Below are 25,637 nucleotides of genomic sequence, written 5' to 3'. Positions count from 1 at the left end.
ATGGTACTGGCACAAAAACAGAAATATAGATCAATGGAACAGGACAGAAAGCCAGAGATAAACCCACGCATGTATGGTCACCTTATCTTTGATAAAGGGGGCAAGAATATACAATGGAGAAAAGACAGCCTCTTCAATAAGTGGTGCTGGGAAAACTGGACAGCTACATGTAAAAGAATGAAATTAGAACACTCCCTAACACCGTATACAAAAATAAACTCCAAATGGATTAAAGACCTAAATGTAAGGCCAGACACTATAAAACTCCTAGAGGAAAACATAGGCAGAACACTCTTTGACATAAATTGCAACAAGATCTTTTTTGACCCACTTCCTAGAGTAATGTAAATAAAAACAAAAATAAACAAATGGGACCTAATGAAACTTAAAAGCTTTTGCACAATAAAGGAAACCATAAACAAAATAAAAAGACAACCCACAGAATGGGAGAAAATATTTGCTAATGAAGCGACCGACAAGGGATTAATCTCCAAGATATACAAACAGCTCATGTAGCTCTATGTCAAAAAACCAAACAACCCAATCAAAAAATGGGCAGAAGATCTAAATAGACATTTCTCCAAAGAAGACATACAGTTGGCCAAAAAGCACATGAAAAGATGCTCAGCATCACTAATTATCAGAGAAATGCAAATCAAAATGACAATGAGGTATTACCTCACACCAGTCAGAATGGCCATCATCAAAAAGTCTACAGACGGGGCTTCCCTGGTGGCGCAGTGGTTGAGAGTCCGCCTGCTGATGCAGGGGACACGGGTTCGTGCCCCAGTCTGGGAAGATCCCACATGCCGCGGAGCGGCTGGGCCCGTGAGCCATGGCCACTGAGCCTGCGCGTCCGGAGCCTGTGCTCTGCAGCGGGAGAGGCCGCCACGGTGAGAGGCCCGCATACCACAAAAAAAAAAAAAAAAAAAAAGTCTACAGACAACAAACGCTGGAGAGGGTGTGGAGAAAAGGGAGCCCTCCTACACTGTTGGTGGGAATGTAAATTGGTGTAGCCACTGTGGAGAACAGTATGGAGGTTTCTTAAAAAACTAAAAATAGAACTACCATATGATCCAGCAAGCCCATTCCTGGGCATATACCTGGAGAAAACTCTAATTCAAAAAGATACATGCACCCCTATGTTCATTGCAGCACTATTTACAATAGTCAAGACATGGAAGCAACCTAAATGTCCATCGACAGCAGAATGGATAAAGAAGATGTGGTACATATGTACAATGGAATATTACTCAGCCATAAAAAAGAACAAAATATGCCAGTTGCAGCAACATGGATGGACCTAGAGATGATCATACTAAGTGAAGTAAGTCAGACAAAGACAAATATCATATGATATCACTCATATGTGGAATCTAATTTTTTTAAAAATTATATAAATGAACTTATTTACAAAACAGAAACAGACTCACAGATTTCAAAAACAAACTTATGGTTACCAGAGGGGAAACCGGCGGCGGGGGGGAGGGATAAATTAGGAGCTTGGGATTAACATGTACACACTACTATATATGGAACAGATAACCAACAAGGACCTACTGTAATATATAGCACAGGGAACTCTACTCAATATTCTGTAATAACCTGTATGGGAAAATAATCTGAAAAAGAATGAATATATGTGTATGTATAACTGAATCACTTTGCTGTACACCTGAAACTAACACAACATTGTAAATCAACTATACTCCAATAAAATTTTTTAAATTAAATTAAATGTTATAAAAAAAAAAGAAAGAAAAGGAGTCCAAAATTTGATGGAAGTGAAGGAATTGGCTCCTCTTACCTGGCTCTGGAACTTTCTCAGGTAACTTGTTTCAGAATGCAAATCATAGGGTACACTTTTATCCCAAGACTCTACCAGCTTTAAGGCCAATTAAGATTTGGGCAACTTTCTCCTATTAACTAAGACTTTTTTTTTTCCTCCCAATTATGTGAATGTTTGGAGTCTAAATTGACGGAATATATAGAAAGTGATTTTTACAAGAGAGATCAGGAGTTTGCAATATTCAAATTCTTTGATATCATTATTCTCTTTTTTGAATCTATTCTCTGGAAAACATCTAAACTATAGGGAAAGAAAATATAAGCCCAGGGACTTCCCTGGTGGCGCAGTGGTTAAGAATCTGCCTGCCAATGCCAGGGACATGGGTTTGAGCCCTGGTCCAGGAAGATCCCACATGCTGCAGAGCAACTAAGCCTGTGTGCCACAACTACTGAGCCTGTGTTCTAGAGCCCACATGCCACAACTACTGAAGCCCGCACACCTAGATCCTGTGCTCTGCAACAAGAGAAGCCACCACAATGACAAGCCCTCGCACTGCAACGAAGAGTAGCCCCGGCTCACTGCAACTAGAGAAAGCCCGTGTGCAGCAAAAAAGACCCAATGCAGCCAAATAAATAAATACATTTGTTTAAAAAAAAGAAAGAAAATGTAAGCCCAAATACGTTTATCACAGCACTACCACATATTAGTACAACACTGTAAGTGATCTCAATTTACAACAAAAGGAAATGATTGAAGTAAATTAGAATATGATCATATCATGGACTATTATTCAGTCATTAAAATGTTTAGCAAGTAATTATTTCAGTTTGTGAGGTGACCCCTTGAGGTACTAAAACTTGAATATATATCTTCTAAATTATCAGATGGAAAACTCACATGTTCATATATTTTAAAATTAGGAAAAATAACTTAAGGGAACAGAATTAAGACCAAACATACAGGGAAATTTATAACAATAGAGATAAATGAAACATATTTTTTTTAAAAAGCAACTCCCAGATTGAATAATAAAGAAAAAAACCAACTTTGAACTCTGTGATATTTATAGGAGATGCATTTAAACCAAAGTGACTCTAAAAGTGAAAGATAAATAAATTGAGGGAAGGAAGGAAGGAAGGAGGGAAGGAAGGAAGGAAGGAAGGAAATAAGGAAGGAAGGAAGGAAGGGAAGGAGGAAGGAAGGGACTCATGATATTATAGTCACAATGTTGTACAACCATCGCCACTATCCATTTCCAGAACTTGCTCATCATCCTAAATAGAAACTCTGTACCCATTAAACAATAATTCCCCATCCTTCCCTCTCCTCAGCCCCAGGCAACCATGATTCTACTTCCTGTCTTTATGAATTTGCCTATTCTAGGAACTGTAGGGAATCCTACAGTATTTGTCCTTTGTGTCTGGGTTATTTCACTTGACACAATGTTATCAGTGTTCATCTATGTTATAGCATATATAAGAATTCCACCCATTTTTTATGGCTGAATACTATTCCACTGTATGAAGAGACCACATTTTGTTCATCCTTTCACCTGTTGATGGACACTTGACTTGTTTCCACCTTTGGGCTCTTCTGAATAATGCTGCTATGAACGCTGGTGTGCAAATATCTGTTTGATTTTCTGTTGTCAGTTCTTTAGGGTATGTATCTAGGAGTGGAATTCCTAGATCATATGATCATTCTATAAAGTGAATGTAGTTTTAATCTTAGTGGAAAGTAGGGCCTTCTAGACAAGACATAAAATCCAGAAGCCATAAAGGAAATTATAGATATAACTACATAAAAAATATAAACTTCTTTATTTCAGAAAATCTCATTTCTAAAGCCAAAAGACCGAGGAAAATATTGCAACACATATGATAGTGAGCTCACGCAAATCAATAAGAACAAGATAGATAATCCAATAGAAAACAGGTAAACAGGAAGTTTCTGGAGAGGAGGGGAAGGGAGGGGAAGAAAACAAATAACCAGTGAACTTCTGAAAAGACACTCTCACTTATAATTTAATAATTATAAAAGCAAAACAACAATGAGATACCATTTTTAAGCTATGGTAAAGTTAGTTAAAATTTTACAACACCCAGTAGTGGTAAGGATGTTGGGATAAGTATATACATGGGTATATACGTTTTGGTAGACATGTACATTTTTTCAACATTTTTGGAGAACAATTTGGTGACATCTGTCACAGTTTATATGGCACATAATTTTTGTCCCAGCAGAGAGGGAGATACATACATAAGAGAAAGTTTACTGCAGCATTGCTTGTAATGCTAAAATGGTGAAAAGGTTTATCATTACAAGACTAAATCAGTTGCGACACAGCCAAACAATGGAATGCATTCAAAGATAATGGGAATTAAGTTACGAAGAATTCAGGCTCTGTCATCTTCTCTGCACCACCCCCAACCAAGGATTCTTTTCACCAGGTTTTAATATATTTGAAGCTCCCTAGAATGGTGCTTGTGCATGCGTGCGTGCATGTGTGTGTACCAGAATCTTCTACGGTAATTATTTTCAACTGCTGCTCCTATTTTGTTTCTTGTTTTGCTAATGTCACTGCCAGGAGCCTTAAAGGGAAGTTTCTTCCCCATGATGCTGCCATCTGCCAAAGAGAACCTGGGTTTTCCGGAAGTTTCATGGGCCTTGCACTCTCAAGAAACTAGGAATGAATGCACAAAAACCTGGGCATCTTTGGGACCCTGGCATATGCCACCCCTGAGATCGACCTTTACCACTGCCTGGGTCCTGAATTGATGTCCCAGGATGTAAGCACATCCTTAGCTGTCTTTCCGCACAGCTGTGCTCCCTGTTGCCTGAGATCTCTTGCCCTCCCTAAGGCCAGGAAAGCCCATCTCTTCTCATTTGGGAGTGTGCATCTCAGAATCTCTGAAATTCAATCATTACTCCCAATAACTTGTTCACAGTTTCAAACAAGAGGCCAAAAGGATTCTGCGTTCAACATGCAGCTAAGCTTTGGCCCACCACATCATGACCTTTGCTAGATATGCTTGCACTCGCTCCCTCTATTAAATGCAATTAAACCAAATCTGTGTTTGATATTAATATTCTCCTGAACAGTGATAAAAGAGTGTAATCTTTACTTGTGTCCGATAGCTGTTAATTCCTAGAAGCAACAGAATGCGGTCTGGGTAAAACGTCAAAAGCTTACATTATTATTTACATGATAATGCATTCCTTTTGTAGTATTAGTGAATACGTATTTTGCTGGCCTCATTTTCCGAGCATGCATAATAAATCCAAAGAAAAAAACTGTGTGCTAATTTTAACTTAAAATTTTAAGTTAGTGATGTCTATCTGGTTTTATTAGCTATAATAGCAATCTATTTCTGCCCTAAGAGTTCAAGAAGAGAACACTATTTAAAATACAAGTTGGATTACATAACTGCTGGGTTTTGCAACCTTCAAAGATTTCCCATTGTCCTTTGAACATAATCCCAAAGTGCCTGTAATTACCAGTGTCGACTGCCAGACCTCTCACCCTCCACTCTCTCGGAGATCCCTTCGGCCTCTTGGCACACTCAGTCCTCCAGGTCTTCTCTCATCCCTGGACCACACACAGCCTTTCATGCCTGAGGGGCTGTGTTTCTGTTCTCTCCACTCCATCACTTTTCTTTTCCCTGCTTTTATTGAGGTATCATTGACATCTAACATTGTGTTAGTTTAAGGTGTCCAATGGGCTGATTTGATACACGTATATATTGTGAAATGATTACCACAATAGGGTTAGCCAACAGCTCCATCACCTAATTACCATTTTTTTTTTTTTGGTGGTGAGAAATTTAAGATCTACTCTCTTAGCAAATTTCAAGTGTATGCGTATACAGTATTGATAACTATACTCACCATGCTGTACATGAGATCCTCAGTACTTATTCATCTCATAACTGGAAGTCTGTATGCTTTGACCACCAGCCCCTGGTAACCACCATTCCACTCTCTGTTTCTATGAGTTCAGCTTTTTGGGATTCCACATATAAGTGGGATCACACGGTATCTGTCTTTCTCTGACTTATTTCACTTAGCATAGTGCCTTCCATTAAGATATAATTCACAAACCATATAATCCATCATTTTGAAGTGTACAGCTCTGTGGTTGTCAGTATACTCACAGCAGGGTGCGACCATCACAGCCATCAATTATGGAACATTTTTATCTCCCCAAAAGGAAGCTCCACACCAATTAGTAATCCCTCCTCACTCCTCCATAGCCCTAGCTCCTGGTAACCCCTCCTCACTCCTCCATAGCCCTAGCTCCTGGTAACCCCTCCTCACTCCTCCATAGCCCTAGCTCCTGGTAACCCCTAATCTATTCTCTGTCTTTATGGGTTTACCTATTCTGGACATTTCATATAAATGAAATCACAATACATGGCCTGTGGTGACAGCATTCTTTCACTCAGCATCATGTTTTCAAGGTTCATCCATGCCCAGCCGTGGATGCTGTATGTATCAGTACTTCATTGCTTTTTTTTTTTTTTTTTTTTTTTGCAGTACGCGGGCCTCTCACTGTTGTGGCCTCTCCCGTCGCGGAGCACAGGCTCCAGACGTGCAGGCTCAGCGGCCATGGCTCACGGGCCCAGCCGCTCTGCGGCATGTGGGATCCTCCCGGACCGGGGCACGAACCCGTGTCCCCTGCATCGGCAGGCGGACTCTCAACCACTGCTCCACCAGGGAAGCCCGTCATTGCTTTTTATGGCTGAAAAATCTTCCACTGTATGAACAGACCACATTTTGTTTATTTATCCATTGATGGCTATCTGGGCTGTTTCCATTTCTTGGCTATTATCAATAATGCTGCTATGAACATTTGTTTACAAGGTTTGTTTGTTGATTCCAGCCACCTTCATGAGTGGGAATATCTCATTGTGGTTTTGATTTGCATTTCCCTAACACCTAATCATGTTGAGCATCTTTTCCTGTGGATATTCACCATCTGAATAGCTTCTTTGGAGAAAGGTCTATGGGGAGTCTCATTACTCTTTATTACGAATGTATTTATCTACCTATTCACTTGTTTACTAGCGACCTCCCCACTTCACCTCCCTCTGTCAGTTGTGTAACTTAATATGCAGACATAAGTAAAGAAAACCCTGTGTCCACAGTGAGCCAGTAATGCCTGTGACCCTGGCAGAGAAGCGCACGCCTAGCTCCCTCAGATCCCCTCCCTCTTTCCGGCCCTGCCTGCCCCCCATCTGCTGATCTAATGTGAGTCATCCTTTGCTCGCATCCCGACACACGCAGTCCCAAATGAATACTCACTTCTTGTCTTAAAGCTGCTACTCTAATTGCTGAAGACCCCCCCCCTCTCTCTCTTTGCAGTAGGTTAAAGTTCAGCCTGCAGAATATTAATTCTGTATTTTGATCCCCAGGGCTAGTCTCTTCTCCTAAGGCAGTTACTATTTTCTCCTACATAGATCTAAGGACACAGGGGGAGTCCATCTCTCCCGCAGCACAGCAAATATGCCTCCCCCCTCCCTGGAGTAACCAGCCTGATTTTATAGACTTCCCTCATTTTTACTATGAGAGTGAACACCTTCTAACCTGATCTTACCCCAAGGAATGTCTGCCTAGTACTTTCTTACTGAACAGTCATCCATTATCAATGCTCCCCACTCTACCTTCACCACCTGTCTCGTGAGGAAACAGGTTTAAATTGATCTGCACTGTTTAAAACAATGAAATATCCAGTATCCTGTGATAAACCATAATGGAAAAGAATATGAAAAAGAATATATATATGTATAACTGAATCACTGTGCCGTACAGCAGAAATTAACACATTGTAAATCAACTACTTCAATAAAAAATTTTTTAAAAGAATGACAAATATTATAAATAACCTAAATAACTCAAGGGAATGAGGTGAGAAGCAATATGGCCGGGTGTTACGAACTTGGACTCGAAAGCCAGACCATCTGGGGTTGAACCCCAGATACCAAGTTAATGAACGTCTTCTTAACTCAGTTTCCCAGTCTGTAAAACAAGAGTACTCATAGTACCTACCTCACAGAGATGGTGTTATAGTGCTTAGAACAGAGCCAAGCACATAGGAAGCATTCCGTGTTAGTTGTTAATATTTACAAGTCTACCGTGGAATACAGTTTGACCATTTAAATGGATGACGAAGATGCATATTTACTGGCGCGCAAGAAGCTTTACAGTATAGCACTAACTCAAAGCAGATGTTAGGACAGCAGCCATTTGGAATATGCATATATCATACATGTGTGGGGCCACGTTAGAATATATACCGAGGCTAACGGTAGTTTTTACTGAGTAGTAGAATTTTAATTGATTTTATTTATTGATCGGTCTTTTCCATATGTTCTCATTTTCGACATTAATTATGTATAACTTGAATAATGTTTCAGAATAAAAAAAAGAATTCTCTGCTTACCTCATTGAATCCTGTGGCTTCCTGGTTTCAGGTCCTCTTTGTACGCGAGGTACATAAACAATTCTATTGTTAGGATTGTTTTGTTGGCTAGCCCTGCGGGGGATGGATTATATTTAGAGAGAGCGGTTAACCACTTTGGCTTTAGTCTTCTTACATATTTATGTTTCCATAAGTTATCTCCTCCCGTGAAAGCTTAAGGAGGCACAGTTCAGCTCAAGCAAGCAGTAAAATCCACACTTTCTGCCTCCGGGTTCCAGGCTTTTTCCTACTCCACCATCTTCAATTAAAGATCATTGATCACTTGTGTTTGCTAGAGCACAGGTGCCCTAATTACCCTAGAAGATTCGTTAACTAGTTGTGATTTAAAGAAACATCCCACCACAGTATTGAAACAACAGGCCTTTAAAATGATTTCAGCTGAGAGGTACCAACAAGTTTGAACAATAACATTTGATTAAGACAGAAAGGTCAGCCCCAACTGGTTTCTGTCTGTAGCTAAAACTTACATCACGCTGGTTGTAATTTTGCAACGTCAGAATAGTTTGTCCAATTCAGGAAAAACCTCAGACCGACTGATTGTTTGGTATTATACAGTCCAAACATCTGGATGCCTGGATTCTATGAAGCTGGCTGTTTTGTTGCTACTGTCTGTGTTTCCCTTCCTGTAAAGAATGGTAATGATGCAAACCCCAGCATCCTCCATGGATTTGTTTGAATAAGTTCTGCCTTTGTCCAAAAAAAAATGTTTATTGTAAAACCAAAGACATTCCACACGTCCCTGGTGAAAAGTTCCACATGTCCCTGGTGAAAAGTTCAGGGTGACTTCCAGTAAGTCCAGAGGGTCTGAAAATCATGGACTGGAATCTACCACAGCACCACTGCTGGCAGCCCAGGACTTGACGTAAGGAGAAAATGTTAGTATTCAGGATCAAGGTGAAAAATTTATTGACATTTATTAATGTGCAATAATTTACTTGTTTATCAGCCACCTTTTCCCTCCAGTGTCTATTCAAATGAAGTATCACGCCTGAAAGGCACTTTTTTTTTTTTTTTTTTTTTTGCGGTACGCAGGCCTCTCACTGTTGTGGCCTCTCCCGTTGCGGAGCACAGGCTCCGGACGCGCAGGCTCAGCGGCCATGGCTCACGGGCCCAGCCGCTCCGCGGCATGTAGGATCTTCCCGGACCGGGGCATGAACCCGTGTCCCCTGCGTTGGCAGGCAGACTCTCAACCACTGCGCCACCAGGGAAGCCCTTGAAAGGCACTTTTAAAAGATGTCTTCCCAAATGAAGACATGCCTATAATAGCAGAGAGCAAAGGATGAAGCAATGGGCAAATGTTCAGTAAAAATGTCCTAATATTCCTGCATTCTTGGTGTTTCTTCTCCTTTTCGTCGAGCTGTGTGGTAACGTCTCCCTCTTCTGACTTACCCCACGCGCTTTTGTGTAGTGTGGACGTAGACTTTGCATTGTGACCACAGTAGACACCACACATGGTCAGTGGCCTTAGAGTTTCAAGGTTTCTCCAAATGTCATCCCGAAGCCGCCTCTATCAGGATAATCTGGCTGCTTGTTGAATACTGCAACAAGCTGCACCTCACCTCACACTTACTGAATAAACATTTCTAGGAGCAGAGCTTGGAAATCTGCATGTTCATCAAATTTTCCAGATTATTCTATGCACACTATAGTTACAGACTGAAGTGTCCACTGTTTAGGCCAATATTCTTCTTTCAGGAGACTGACGTTAACCCACAGCCAGAGTCCTATGAATTAGACCAAAGCCAGTGGCACCTCCTAGCTCCCTGCCTTGCTGTCCAAGATGCTGGAGGGATTAAGAGTGGGGCAAGAAACAACCCTAGTCACTGAAAATGTGAGTGTCCAATAGGACCCCAGTAAGAAAAATGAAAAGTCAAGACAAGATTGGGAGAAAATATTTACACATCATCTGTCTGATAAAGGACTCACATCCAGAAATATCTAAAGAACTCTCACATTCCAGTAAGAAAAACAAAACAAACAACTCAGTATAAAAAGAACCAAAAGATTTGATCACACACTTCACTAAAGAGATGCAGATCGCAAATGAGCACAGGAAGAGATGTTCAACATCATTAGTCATCAGGGAAATGTGAACTAAACCCACAAGGAGATGCCACTACAAACCCATAAAAGTGTCTGCAATTTTTTCTAAAAACTGACTATACTGCCAAGGATGTGAAGCAATTGGGAATCATACGTCACCAGTGGGAATAAAATGGTACTGCCACTTTAGAAGACTGGCAGTTTCCTTTAGGTTGAACACGCACTTAGCATACAACTCAGCATTCCCACTTCTAGGATTTACTCATGCAATGGACTGAATGTTGCTGTCCTCTCAAAATTCATGTGTCAAAATCTTAACCCCCAATGGGACAGCATTTGGAATTGGGGCTTTGGGAGGTGATTGGGTCATGAGGATGGAGCTGTCATGAATAGGATTTGTGCCCTTATAAGAGGGCTCTCTGGCCCACCCTCTTTTTTTGAATATGAACTTCAGTTCAGGTGATTTTTTTGATCCAGAAAACACCTATCTACACAGCAGGAGAGCAATGGAAAAATAAATGTATAACAACGACAACAAAATAAGAAAAAAAAGAAGATATTGAATCACTCCCATTGTTTTAATTTCCTAGTGTCAAATATGCAGCCTGGGTGATCGACATTTCTTACTTGCTGACTCGGTCTGACTGGTGCCACAAAGACATGGCCAATTTTTTCCCCATAAACGGGAAGAAAGGGGCAAAGGACAGTATGAGGATTTTAGGGAAACCAAGGAAATTATGAGATACAGATGAAGTAGATTAGATCCCAGAAGTGGCATCTCAGATTCTGAAAGAAAGAACCAAGGAACATATAATTGCACCAAGCTGCCATTCGAGGAAGAATAAGATGCACCTCATGGTTAAAGATAAAAGTTTTAAACAGCAAGAAGGATGGGATGAAGTTAATCTGAAAACAGTTAAACCTGGTGCATCATTAGAAAAATTGGTGAAACACCTACTTGGGTGAAAGGAATTTGACTCGTCATGAATAATGGCTGTTGAAAACTACACCTCGTGGAAAGACAAGTTTGGACATTTCTCTTCTTTCCTTCGGCATCGCAGCCTTCATTCTCTAGTGTCATGACAACACTACAGGGTCTTAAAATAGTTTCCCCTTCTCTAGTCACTTTTTTTTTCTAGTCACTTTTGCAAAGCTGCTTCAGGTTTCTAGAATTCAATGGCACTCAAGTGGGGAGCAGCTGACGCTCAGGAATGCACTTCTGAAGAAAGGTGGCAGCTGGGAAAGCAGGGCAGCTCTCTTTGTGCCCAGGGATCAGGAGAGCTGTGAATCTGGCAGGGGAAGAAGATGTCTTCAAATACTCAGAACAGACACCACAGAAGGATCTGATTGCCCTTGGTCTACAGATGCCACATACTCCTCGCTGCCTGCAGCTGCCATTTCAATCAGGGCTTCATTACAGAGCAAATTTTCCTCTTAAAGTATTTTCTTTCATAGGAATCCTGTCTGTATGAGCACTGTGTTCAACCCCAATGCCAGGGAAGACCAGCTGTAAAGATACGGGTTGGTGTGAGTGAGTAGAACATGACATGAGGATGTTTTAAGTGGCTGGGCATTTGTTCTAATTTTCATTCTTCCTGACTCCCCAACCTTCTCTACCACTGATCCAATTAGCCACGCACGAAGCACTGTATTTCTTTAAGAAATTACTATAATGGATGGAATTGGGAAAATAAGTATAGAAAGATTGTTGCTACTTCTCTAAAAATTTGTTTTCTTATATCTAAATCACAACTAGCGATGCTAATTTCTGTAAAGTTAACCAGCCACCTTCCCTGTGGCCCAGCAGTTTTCTTCCTAGGTACATAACCACGAGAGATGGAAACACAGGGCCGAAAATACAACGCTCGTAGCAGCTTTATTCCCAATAGGTCCAAACTGGAAAGCGTTCAAACGCTCATCAACAGAAGAATGGCTAAACAAATTGTGGCATACCCTTACAGTGGAATAATACACAGTTTTTGGAAAAAAAGAAAAAAACTACCGATACACGCAACCACACAGATAAATCTCAAAAACATTATGTGGAGAGAAAAAAGCCAGACGCCAGAGTATGTTCTGTATGAGTTCAGTTATATGACATTCAAGAGTAAGCAAACCTAGTTCATGAGGGTCACTGCGGTGTGAGGACGGTGGGGAAACAAGGGAACTTGTTTCTGGGGTGATTGGAAAGATTCTATATCTTGATCCAGGAAGTGGTTACCAGGAGGTATATGTAGGTAAATAATCAAGCTGTACACTTAAGATGCATGCATTTTACTGTATGTAAATTATACCCCAGTTGAAAGACAAAGGACCATCAGGTGTCCATGTCCAGTTGCTGCAGGCCTGACAGAACGTGCGGGGATTTCTTGCTTATAAGCATCAGACTTGGCTTTGTGCTGCTTGACCACCAGGCAATAAAGAGAACAAAGTAACATTTCTCATAGTTATAGGACGGAGGAGGCACACATTCACCATGGGTTGAGCACCACGTGCTTGGTACTGTGCTGGGGGCCTTGGGAGGCTTAACAATCAATCCAACAGCGTTCCTGCCTCCTGGGAGCTTACAGTCTAGTGTAGAACATACCGCATGTACACTGACAGGAAATCAAGGTAGAAAGTGACAGGTGGCTCCAGCTACGGTGGAACCAGGCACTGAGATGAGCAGGAGGTTTGCCCAGCAGTCACCGGGAATTGTTGCCTGACAGAGGCAGAGGGAAGGTAGGCGCCATGTTTCCACAGGCAAGGGTGATTCAGAGGGAGCGTGGTGCAAAGAAAATGGACATCCTCTCCTCAAATTCTACCCCATAAAGGCTGTGGCTTTGTCTGTGTTGTAAGAGTTTGTCCCTCGGCCTCAACCGATCAACATGGGGGCTCAAGGAGTGGTAGGGTATTTTAGTTTCCTAGGGCTGCTGTAACAAATTACCATAAACTTGGTGGCTTAAAACGAGAGATTTATTTGCATGGTTCTGGAGGCCAGAAGTTTCTAATCCGTATCACTGGGCCAAAATCAAGGTGTGGCAGGGTCACTCTCCCCTTGGAGGCCCTAAGGGAGAATCTATTCTCTGCCTTTTCCAGCTTCTGGTTACTGCTCTCATTCCTTGGCTGGTGGCCCCATAGCTCCACTTTCTACCTCTTTTATCACATTACCTTCTCCACTGTGCATGTGTCATACCTCCCTCTGCCTCCCGCTTATAAGGATACTCCCAGTGGCATGCAGGGCCCACACAGATAATGCAGGATCGTCTCCCCGTTTCAAGATCCTTACCTTAATCACATCTGCAAAGACCATTCTTTTTCTTCATATAAGGTAACATTTACAGGCTCCAGGGATTACGACCTGGTCTTTGGGGGCCATTATTCAGCCTACTACATAGGGCCAGCCCATACCTTGGTCCTGACCCCTGTAAACAGAGGCCAACACTGACCTCTCGCTGTCAGGAAGAAAGATGCAGTGAATTAAAACCCGTAGGCATAGTTCCACCTTTTCTCTGTCCCGCCTTCTGCCTAGCTGTAGGCGCTGCTGGCTTCCTGGTTGCAGACTGTCGCTTTGAAGAAGCCCCAGACAGAGCTTCCTCAGAGCCGCAGGTGGGGTTTCTCACCACAGCACTAGTGACACGTGGCGCTGCATCATTCTTTGTGGTGGGGCCGGGGGCCACCGTGTGCACGGCAGGGTGTTGGGCTGCCTCCCTGGCCACCACCCACTAGATGCCAGGAGCGCCCTCTCTCCAGCTGCGACAACCAAAAATGTCTCCAGACATTGCCAAATGTCCCCTGGGGGCCCAAACTGCCCTGGCTGAGCACCGCTGCTCTGCACGGAGGACATGGGGCCTCTCTGTGGTCTCAGGGGAGGCTGGGTTGCGTAGCCATCTCCCTCCTGTTTCTCAAGGTCTCCTCAGTTTTGAAGACACAGCCGACCGTGTACCGGGTCTCTGCTGTAGCCCACACGTCTTTAGTCTCACTGAGGAAGGAGGACCTTCTAGAGCTGGGTTTCCTGAGACTGGGGCCCTGAGTGAGGGGCTCAGCTGCTGGATTGCAGGCTCCTCTCTGACCAGACAGTTCTGGATGCAATCTCCTAGGGGGTCACTGGGAACTTTCCCATCCTCAGGCCTGAGACAAGCCAAACAACCTCACAACTTTCTTTCCATAGGGTCCTGAGAGTCGGAGACAGTCGATGTCTTAGAGATTGGAGTTCCTGGCGCCATTGTGTACTACTTAAGGCCTCTCTGTTCTTGCCTGTAAACATAGGAAAACATCTCAACGGAGTGAGGGGCTTGGGCATCTGACTGCTGGGGCGGCTTCTTAGGTCCACTACTTCTAAGCTCGGGCCCCTTGGAAAGTTATGTAACTCCCTGCGTCAGTAACTTCATCTGTAAAACGTGGATAAGAATAGGATTTCCTTTGTGGGATCATGGTGAGAATGAAACGGACGGTGCATCTAAAGCAGCTGATAAATATTCACTGGAAAAATGTAGAATGAAGTTTATCGTATTTGTGTTGTCTCTCTCTACAAGATTTGATGATCCTTTTTAAGCACCCCTTAAGGAGAAACTTTAAAGGATGCATTTATTTCCCAGAGGCTCTGAGGAACGGGTCTCCTACACATCATAGATAAAATGCAGTAAAGCCTGCGCCGTGCCTTCACCATCCCCATAACCTCCTGAGCCACCCCTGGTTATTTACTTAAACAAAACTAGTTTCTGTTTTCTATGTATTTTCAGGTAAATGCTAACAAGCCAGAAGCTGCAATTGAAGCTTTAAAACAAACAAACAAAATGCCCCAAAGGCATTAAGATAAGACGTCTTTCATAACTGGGAGAAAGACACATACTTCTCAAAGCCTTGCTTTTCAAGTGCATATATTATCAATCTAGTTGAATGAGGTAAGATAACTACCAAATATGGGCAGGACATACTGCGAAACCTCACTTGTGATTGGCTCTTCACGTTGCCCCCAAAAGAGAACATTGTGTTTTCAATGGTGGTCCCAGGAAATCTTGAAATCAACCGAACGAATGGTGTTTCAAACTTGACCGTCATTATTTCAACCAGAGCCCCAGGCCCACCACTATTGGCTGCTGGAAGAGCCAAGCCCTGAATAGGGGCTGACATTTCCAACCCCTGTTTGACAGAACTTAATTAGCGAAGAAGCCACACCCCAGTGTCGGAGACATTTGAGTCTCAAGAGCTTTCGATCCCAGCATTGGGTTGAATTTCACTTTCCTGTCTTGCCACGCTGCCAGTTTGTCCTGCTGTAAGCCGACCAGCTTAAACACTCTGCAAAGGCAGCTACAGTTCAGAGGATTTTCAGAGCCCCATCAAAAGGCCGGTGCTTGTAAAAGGATGTGAACGGGGTAGCTTCAGCTAGCCCCTCTCAGCGATGGCCTGACACGATAAAATGCTTTGCAGCTTGAATTGCCGCCAAGTGTTTTAAAACTCTGGCGTTTGTTCCAGGCCTTGTGTAATTCTTTGTTATCGGCAACACAGGCACTCTCTTTGCTCTTGTGATCAGATCACGAGTCTCTTGCACAATCACCCCAGGAACTCTGGAAGGATGAAAGCTATTAACCCCAGCCTCGTTCTGTGAGCAACCCAAGGCCTCCTTAGATAGCTACACTGTGGGCTGGGGCTCCCTATCAATCATTTGCACACACTGTCAGTCCTCTCTCCCAAACCTTTGATAAGCACCAATTCAACCACAAGTATCCCTTGGGAAGGCGATGGATATTATTATCCCCAGGGGAAAAGCAAACAATGACGCTGTCAGTTCCGGCCAGAAGCAGAAGAGGGCCAGGATCGGTTCACCTCGAGCTGCCCACTGCACAGTGCCCACTGACTGAGTGACCTTAAAGGTCAGCTTATACATTCGCTTCCCTCTGTGCAAGAGCTAATCACTTACGCAGGCGCCCTCCCCTTACTGAAACCTCAAACCCTCCTTGGCTACCCTGTCACGAACCCTGACTTGAATAAAGAAGTGTGGGTTTGGAGGACCTAAGGGAACTTTTGGATGAGGTATATGTCTTTTTCATGTTCAAGTTGAGGGCATTTTGTGCTGGTCACTTTGGGAAAGGTCAGTCATTCTGCCAACACAGTCCTGGAGGGGTCATTTCCTCCTAGAGCAACCTTGGGAAGCACCCTCAGCTGCACCTCTGATCAGTTTTCCTCCTGGATGTTGAAATTCCTGATGGGAGCTGCTCTGTGCTTTTCATTCTCGCTTGAGACACTGCACAGGCACTATTAGTCCTCAGTACCAAGGATCCTTTCACAATAAAGAGCAAGAAAACCTTACGTGACTGTAAACTGGTATAGCCATTTTGGAGGGCAGCCTGACAATGGGCATCGACAGCCTCAAAAGTATTTACACCTTTTGATCTTGAAGTTTTTACTTCCAGGGTCCTACGTTTGGCCAATATTCAGAGATACAGTCTAAAGTCTACGAAAAGAGATGTCCAGTACAGTGTTTTTTATCCTGGAGAAAAAGTGTAGACCTTTGAAGCGTCCCTCAGTAGTAATTTTTAAATATATATGGCATGTTCTTACAGTGAACATAGCCATTAATAAACCACGTTGTAGGAGAATGGGGGTAATGTAGCTAAATTACCACATAACATGAAGAAAGATGGGAAACAAAATTGAATATCCAGAATGACCTAGGTTTGTAAAAAAAAAAAGGGACACGTGTTTATGGAAATATGCAGAGGTAGAGAAAAACACTACAAGGAAATACATCACAATAGTAACAGCGGCTTCAGCTTGGCTGGGGAGGAATTAGGAAAAGAATATCCTTAGTTACTTAATTAATAACATGAAAATGAGAGAAAAGCAAGGTACTAATAGGCCAGTGGACATGATGGAGGTCCTGAGGCCATGTGTACTCTCCACTCCGCTGCTTAGAACAGGGTTACCCTGATTCCATAGAACCTCTGCAGGGGGAGCGGGGAGGCCCTCCTTTCACACTCAGATATGGAGACTGAAAGCTCGCCCAGGCCTGTGGAGAAGGAGGTAGCTGCTCTTGCATGTGAACTGAGGGGCAGTGGGCTGTGAGCATCCTCCCAGCTGACTGAGAAAATGCAGGAGTTCCAAGCTGACTAGCAGAGAGGGCTAAGAAACAAGGCCAGGGCAGCTGGTATCCGGCTGAGACAGTCTTCTGTTTCCTTGAGTTCACACAGGCGAAGAGGAAGCCTTCATCGACCGCAGAGCACAGTGAAGCAAACTCTGTGCAGAGCGCAAGGAGGGGCCCCAGAGGCCCCAGAGAACCCCGATTTGGGGACCTGTAGCCGTGGCTACGGTGCTCTCTTATCTTCAGGAAACTGCTCACCCTGAGCTCAGAACTTTGACACCACTGGTCACTGGTCGCCAGATGCTTGTCCTTAACGGCACTGAATACGTGTCCATTGTCGTTTACAAGAAGAGAAGTCTCTGCCATTCCTTGGGGGATATGCTGAGCTGACTTGGGAGGTCTGATGAGAACGTTACACAAAGCCATGCTCTCCTCCGTGCTCTCTGATTAGTCTTTGGTGGGTACCGGACTCAGCAGGAGAAGCTGCCAACCTTCTGGCCTCACAAACCAACCTGCCCATGCCAGTCCCATCGACTCCATCTTGGACAACTATCTCACCATCGGTCAGTCATGTTCCCTTATCTCAGCCCCATGCTTCCTTGGAGGTCCCCCTGCCAAAGTGCACTGCTTTTAGCCCCAGAGATGTCCCAACTCCTCCCTAAGGCCTCGATGGACCGGCTCCGCTGGATCTACAATCTCCTCTCTATTGTCCTGTGTTATCTGTGTGCTGATGGGGAGACTGACTGATGGAAAGTATTCACAAATATCTTAAAATACAAAGTACAAGTTCTTCTTTCTCCTTGCTTGGAAACAGCACACAGGCAATGCAACTTGTACTCTACTGTGCAACCCTACTCAGGAGCCACATGAAACACGAAGCTTCTGGGGTGGGGTGGGGGTTCCTGCAAGCATGTGAGAGATAGTCGTGGTTTGAGGGCAACAGTCAGGTAGATCTGGCAGCCGGAAACGTTCACACCAGACACCCTTTCTGGCTTCTGTCTAACTCTAGTGTTAAGTTAGACACTGTCCTTTTGCTACTTGGACAAAAGTCATTTGATTTCTCACACTGTATTTATTTTTTCTGATTGCAGCCATGAAAAGGACGGCAAACTGGATCCAGCTGAGGAGAGGCCTGGGTCTGGGGCCTTTTCCCAGCTGCTCTTAAAGAATTCCTCAGATTGAGTCATTTTTCCTTGAGCCACAATCCCTCAAAAACTTCTAAAGAGACCACTTAGAGAAGGAAGAGCCCCACTCTACTAAGGCAGCTGAGTGAGCCCTCCTGGGAAATGAAGCTAAAAGAGAATACCTTTTAGCCGCCTGCTCTTAGGAATCTGGTCTTAATGCCAATCGTTGTTATTTATCACTACTGAAGACGTATTAATGGTGAGCCTGAGAGGCCCGAAGATGATCAGACTCCTAGGAACCACATGTTCAGATCCCAGTGGCATTTGGTCAGGTTTTCCCCTTCCGAGGAAGATGAAGTCCATAATTTAGGAGACAGGCTCACAAGCTTTGCAAGCAGGTTACACTTCCATTATGAAGAAAAAAACCAACCAAACAAAAAAACCCCTCTTGCACCACTGATTTCAAATACAACCACACTGCAAGACTGCAAGATGATGGACCTTGCACAAGGGTACCGAAGATAGAGGGGAGCTTTTGTAAATATTTATATATTTCTCCACTGAGGGTTTTTGTTTATTCCTAAACTTTAGACAGAGTTAGCAAAGGGAACAGCTGGTGCACAAAATCTCAAATGGAGGATGGTTTCTCTCCCTCCCCTTCTGATTTCTCCATTCCTCACTCTAAAAGTCACACACTTTGATAAACAACCCAAGAGACATTTGTAAATTGATAATGCTCAGCTTTTAACAATTCCCCTGAACAGCCAATGCTCTACTGTCTAGTTAACAGTCGAGGTGGTGGCCTGTCTTCTTAAAAGTCACTAATGGTTTCCTAAACCCACATTCCCGTCCTCCTATTAACATTCTTTCTTGCTCAACTGTTGCTAAGATGAAAATAAACAAACAAATGAATGAATACATCAAATGGGATGTGGGTTTGGGATTCAGTGCCTTTTGCCCTCATGTCTGATCCAAATTCAAGCCCCAAAACGAAGGAAAAGGCAAGACAAAGTCCTGAGTAAAAGAGAGACTGTAAAACTATTCCTGAAAGCAGCTGCAGAAGGAGTAACCTAGATAGCCACGTGTTCTGGGTGGGAGGGTGTGGGCCAGGGAGTGAAACTGATGGAGAAACAAACCAACCCCGCCCTCCCCGGGGGTCCTGCAGGCCCCCCCACAGCCCAGGTGGGTTGCCTCACTCCCTATAGGCTGACTTCCGGTGAGAGACTTCCTGTCGAGGAAAAAACCCGTGGTGGTTTCTGAGTTCTTGCCCTGTGTATTCTGTTTTCAGCTTTCAAGAGCCTGTCATAGAGAAGGCACTACACACTGAAACACTACTCTATTTTGCATACAGATTTGCTTGGAAAATTCTAAATTTATTAACATTCAGACTGATATTAAGATAGACATATTACTGTCTGAGCAGGGTCTGCAAGGCCTACTTGGACCTAGAAGTAGACTAGTTAGATAAACGCCCAATCCCAACCATTTCAGAATAACAAATAGGTTTAGATGCTGGAGGAATAATCAGTTCTCCATCACAGATGTCCTGGTTTCATTTATCTGGTGAAGGAAAGAAGGTCTTAATTATTTACAATCTTTCTATAGCAGATACTGATTCCTTTCTCTGTTGGATTAAAGCACAAGTCCAAGAGTTGATGAGCTGTCACTTGACTGCTTCTAAATTGGTAAAAATAACTAAATAGAGACTTTTGGTGGTATGGTGAAAATCTCAAGGTTAGGCTGTACTAAACTATTTTTGTCCTATTGTTTCTTTAGTTTAACCGTGACCTTGGAGGTCATAACCTGTGTTTTACAGAAGAGAAAACGGAAGACCAAGGTCACACAGATAAATGGTGACCCCAATTGTCTTAAAAGCCCCAATCTCCCAATTACTGCGCTTTGCACAAAACTCTCCAAACCATGGGCAGGACTTTCTGTATTCACATTCTCAAAGGATCGTGGACTTCATATTTCAATAACAGTCATTAAGTTTCCTAACTAGGAAGAACAACCCACATAGCCAAGTGTTCTGGGTGGGAGGGTGTAGGCCGGGAGTGAAACTGGCAGAGAAACAAACAAGCCCCGCTTTCCCCGGGGTCCTGCAGGGCCCACCCCCCCCAGCCCAGGTGGCTTGCTTCGCTCCCTGCAGGCAGACTTCCGGACAGAGACTTCCTGTCGAGGAAAAAACCCATAGTGGTTTCCCTCTTCTGGCCAACAAATTAGAAGAACCAAGGGTTCAGGCCGACTGAAGCAGGCAGTACTTTGTTGGCCTTGCATGTATACATATGTCACTTATTGCCCTGCATCTAAAAACAGTTTTAGCATAAATTTCAGCCTTTCTCCTTAAACTGGGGAGAATGATCAAACAAGCTAGATTTCTTTTTAAAAATCTTTTTAATGTTTCACCCTCACTTGCCATTTCAACAAATTTAGCCAAGAGATGCTAATGCAGTTATAAATGTTTATTATTCCAGTGGTTTCGATAATTTTATTGGGAACATAATAGCCTCTAGAGAATGGCAGAAATTGCAGGGAGATGTATTTAAGGAGATTGCTTACAGAGTTGTTTTTTCAAAAAGGTCAGGTTTACATTTATTCAATGATTTTCTGTGGGGTGGGAAAGAGGAAGGAGGAAACATTACTAACTAGGTTGCTTGGTTTTTTGTTTTATCAGACTGTTGTCCTGGTTGATTCCACCAACTGAGGGATGTTTCAAACGGGTTTATATTTAGGATGTGGGTTGGGATGGGGGTTTCTCAGCCTTGGAACTAGTGACATTTTGAGTCAGGTCATTATTCGTTACGGGGCTGCCCTGTGTTTGACAAAATGTTTAGCAGCATCCCTGGCCTCTGTCTATTAGATGACAGTAGTAATGCCCACCTCCACGTGTTATGACAACCGAAAATGTTTCCAGATATTGCCAAAGGTGCCCCTGCCGATTTGCCCCTGGTTGAGAACCACTGAGTTGGGCAAGTTTTGGAGTCTCCCAGGCAGCTTTTGCCGTACATCATAAGAGCTCTAAGAGGAACTGGCTTCTCTGGATATTTTTTGCTTGGTTTATGCTCGAAGGACATATGAAAAATTCTAAGTGACGCTGTCTGCCTCACAGCATCACTAATCCTCCATCCAACTCTCCCTGTGAAAACAGACGCCCGCTATTATTTGAGGAGAGGTTTCAGCTAATCAAGGAACGCGTTCCTATCAACTTGCTTTACATCAAATAAAGAGAAGTCATTTTTCTTTCACCATCAGGCACGTTTCTGCTCTTGGTTACAAGATGTGGGTATGCGTGTGGTTTTTAGCTCCTGCGTCTTTGCTGGTCTCTGAACCGGCCAGTTCTGCCTCAGAAATGCAGCGTTTCCTACGTGGCTCTGGTCAGAGCCCTCTGCAGTACAGGAGTCGCTAATATTGGGTCATGCTATTTTTGCATTCTCTGAAATTACAACATTCACAAAAAATCCCACCTCCCCTCTGCTTTTTGAGCTTTTTTTTTTTTTTTCCCCTCAAATGGAATCCATATGGGTGGTGTGTCCAAGTCAGTGCCAGGACAATGGAATGTGGATTGGTGAAGCATTCCCCTAAGCCCAATGAGAGTATGGTAACTGATGGGGAGAAATCCTCCCGTGTCCAAAGCTGAAACTTTGTGTTCAAGAGCTCTCCTACCAGAATTCCACACTAAGTCTTATCTACCTGACATATTCTGGTACTCGGATCCTCAATTTTGTTATGCTTGAGATAAACAGATGCACACAAAAATATGTTTTGGCTTCAATGTCAGTATTGAGAGAAGGAGAGGTAGGATTTCTTGTTTGCTTTTGCATCAGACAGCAGCAATACCAGCCACCATACAGATCTAAATTAATAGAGACGTCCCAGCTGTAAAATGTAATCGCTGGAAGCTCACGGTGCTATTTTCTAATCATAGATCTCCTTGTGCAAGGCCTGTGTGCACGAGTCTGCGACCTGGCTTTCCAAAAGCAACTTCCTGCTCAGGGACAAAAATATTTCAGGCAGAGATCTATTTCTAAATTCTTGTCCTTTCTTTTCTCTCTCTTCCTTTTTTTTTTTTTTCTCAAACTTTCACTCCCCTTGTGACAAATCCAGTTGTCTGACTTGAAATGCTAATATGCGTGTTCTTTGGACCTCCCACAATCACCCAGGCCTGGCACAAATGTGATAAATAAATGCAAACACAAAGAGGTTTTATATTCTCCCCTGTCCCTCCCCCACATATAAGCTGTAACAACCCCAACTGGCCCTGAGAAAGGGGATAATGCTATTTGTTGAAAAATGCTATTTGTTAACTTTACCCAGTAGAAAATGTCTTCCAGTTCTACCACTTTCTATAGTTAATAACTTTTAATCCAAAGGACCTCCTTCAGGTTCAAAACTCAAGTGGCTTGTGACAAAAGAGAGAAGAGACTAGAGGGAAAGAGGAGTTTCTGGAAGTTTTCACTTCAACCGAAATTCTTTTATGCCTTCATGAAGTATAAATACTGGCAGAGAAGAAAAAGCCATAAGGGTGCTTTACCATTAGAAAATGCTTCATTTTCTGTGGATGTTTCCTTCAGAATCCACCTAACTGAATCTGTTTGAACATGTAATTCTTTTTTTTTTTTTTTCGGTACGCGGGCCTCTCACTGTTGTGGCCTCTCCCGTTGCGGAGCACAGGCTCCGGATGTGCAGGCTCAGCGGCCATGGCTCACGGGCCCAGCTGCCCCGTGGCATGTGGGATCCTCCCGGACCGGGGCTCGAACCTGTGTCCCCCGCATCGGCAGGCAGACTCTCAACCACTGCGCCACCAGGGAAGCCCTGAACATGTAATTCTTTGTTATTTGATTCTGTGGACCTTTTTTGAAAAATCAACACAAAGTGGGCCCAGAATGCAGAAGCAGGCGAAAATCCTTAGTGGAGCTACATTCCAATGGCGGGGGGGAAGAAGGAGAGAAAGAGAACAAAAGCCACAAACGGAATCAACCAGTCAGAGTCCATAGTTTGTTCGAAGGTAATAAGTGGAGCAGAATAAAGGGAAGGGCACTTGGTGCTGGTGTAACTGGAAACAGGATGGTCAGGACAGGCCTCCTTGAGACATCTGAGCAGAGACATGAAGGGGGTGAGGGAGGGAGCGCCGCCGTGGGTGCTGGGGAGAAGCACCGTCCAGGCAGAGGGAACAGCCAGCGCCAAGGCTGGGAGGGTGGCAGACGGCTGACACAGAGACGCAGCGTGCACTGAGGCCAGCGCACCCAGTAAGGGAGTAGGGGCAGCGGGGGGGCGGGGGATGACACCAGGGGGCAGCAGATCCTGCAGGCCTTGGCAGACCACTGTAAAGACTTGGCCTCTGCTCTCAAGGAAATACGGAGCCATTGCAGGTTTTAATTAACAGTTCTTTCTTTTTTCCTCACTGAGGTGAAATTCACGTAAGAGAAAGTGACCCACTCAGTGGCATTTAGTACATTCAAAATGTTGTTCTCACCTCACCTCTATCTAGTTCCAGAACGTCTTCATCATCTCAAATGGAAACCCCCCTCTGCATTAGCAGTCATTCCCCACTTCACCCTCCCCTTCAGCTCCTAGCAACCACCAATCTATATTATATCTCTATGGACTTGCCTCTTCTGGGTGTTTTACATAAATGGAATCATACAGTACGTGGTCTTTAGTGACCAGCTTCTTTCACCTGGCATGACATTTTGGAGGTTCATCCATATTGTAGTATATGTCAGTACTTCCTCCCTTTTTATGGCTGAGTAATATTCCATTGTACAGGGAGACCACAATTTGTTTAGCCACCCATCAGCTAATAGACATTTGGGCCATTTCCACCTTTTGGCTATTGTGAGTACGCTGCTATAAACAATGTAGGTTGTTAAGTAACAAAGGGACATGATCTCACTTCCATTTTATACAATACATGCAAGGCTATTTTATTCGTAAATTCGATGTTAAATGGTAAAAGTAAATAAGTGAATGAGTGTTTCTCCCACCGTATTCATTAGATTCATCCTTCTGCCATGTGCTACCGACTGCTTGGCTTCTTAAAATGTCATCTAATCCCTCCAGAACCATATTTTTTAAAATAATTTTTCCCTACCATTGGCAATTAAAGGCCGATTGACTGTTAAATACAAGAATCCTCTCATTATCCAAAGAATTAATGTTTTCCAAAATTGACAGGAATTTTTAAGAAGGACAATGATGATGAAAAATGAAAATTCTCCAGCCGAAAGGGAAAATCATTCTTGCTTGAAAATAAAAATGAACCAAATGCATCATGGTGTCTGGAAATGGATTCTGAAACGGAAAAAAAGGACAGCCTTGGTGTCCCTGAGCTCCTGAGGGCAAGGCAGTGCCTGACTCACAGGAAGTCTTCATCAGTTGGGCTCACCTTCCCTCCTCCACCAAATAGTTCACGTGTCTATGACCCGCCAGACATTGCTAGGTGGCAGAGAGCAAAGAACAATGACACATTTTCCCCCTCTGTCACAAAGCAGCTGTGAAAACACAATGGGGCCCAGAGGCAAGTACCTGGAGCCCCGGGAAGCCAAGCCCCAGGCATCAAGTCTCTTCCCGAGTTTAGAACGCGCTTCCGGCTCCCTGGCTCTCCATCTGCCAACCTGTTTTGAGTCACAGAAATCATTCTGATAAGGAAAATGAACGGTGTTCCGGTGACACCATCTTCCCCTGTGTGTGCGCCTTGGTGTGGCTGGAAAGGCAGTGGTGGGCTCGGCTGATCTCTGAAGTAAAAGCCCAAATTGGAAGCTCTTTCCTTTTCCAGCAGGGAGCCTCCCCCAGATTCCGCCCTGTGAGTGCTGTGAAGAAGCCGAGGCTGCGGCACTTACTGCGCGCCCAGCGGCGCCTCTCCATCACCCCCAGAGAAGCAGCGTGTGCCTGTGTGATTCCCAGAACAGGTTGGGCCAGGGACGAGAGGGATAGTGGGGGGGCAGAGAGAGAGAGAACGCCCCCCCACGTTTTTAGCCAGGCACAGTCAGGTTAAAAGCATCCAGCCTTGAGGAGGAAAGAACACCCCTAAACACAATTTCCAGCCTCTGCACCGTCTTGGCTGGGGGGAGGGGGGAGGGGAGGGGGAGGGGGGAGGGGAGAGGGAGGGGGGAGGGGGGGGGGGGGGGGGGGGGGGGGGGG

The 25,637-nt window shown here is 43.9% G+C and overlaps 1 long non-coding RNA gene across 1 annotated transcript in view; it reads right to left on the bottom strand.

The window, feature by feature from the left end:
* The window catches only part of LOC113614792 (uncharacterized), a 118,349-nt gene that overhangs the window by 934 nt on the left and 91,778 nt on the right, over nt 1–25,637 (bottom strand). The window contains exon 6 of the long non-coding RNA XR_003430728.1: nt 8,232–8,324. This is a non-coding gene — a long non-coding RNA (uncharacterized LOC113614792). The remainder of the gene's footprint in view (nt 1–8,231; nt 8,325–25,637) is intronic.

This window comes from Aethalodelphis obliquidens, unplaced genomic scaffold (assembly GCF_003676395.1).
Source record: "Aethalodelphis obliquidens isolate GAN/ISIS:26980383/991018 unplaced genomic scaffold, ASM367639v1 scaffold104, whole genome shotgun sequence".
Lineage (NCBI taxonomy): Eukaryota > Metazoa > Chordata > Mammalia > Artiodactyla > Delphinidae > Aethalodelphis > Aethalodelphis obliquidens.
Note: the sequence above shows the minus strand (reverse complement) of the source record. Positions and strands in the feature narration are given on the sequence as shown.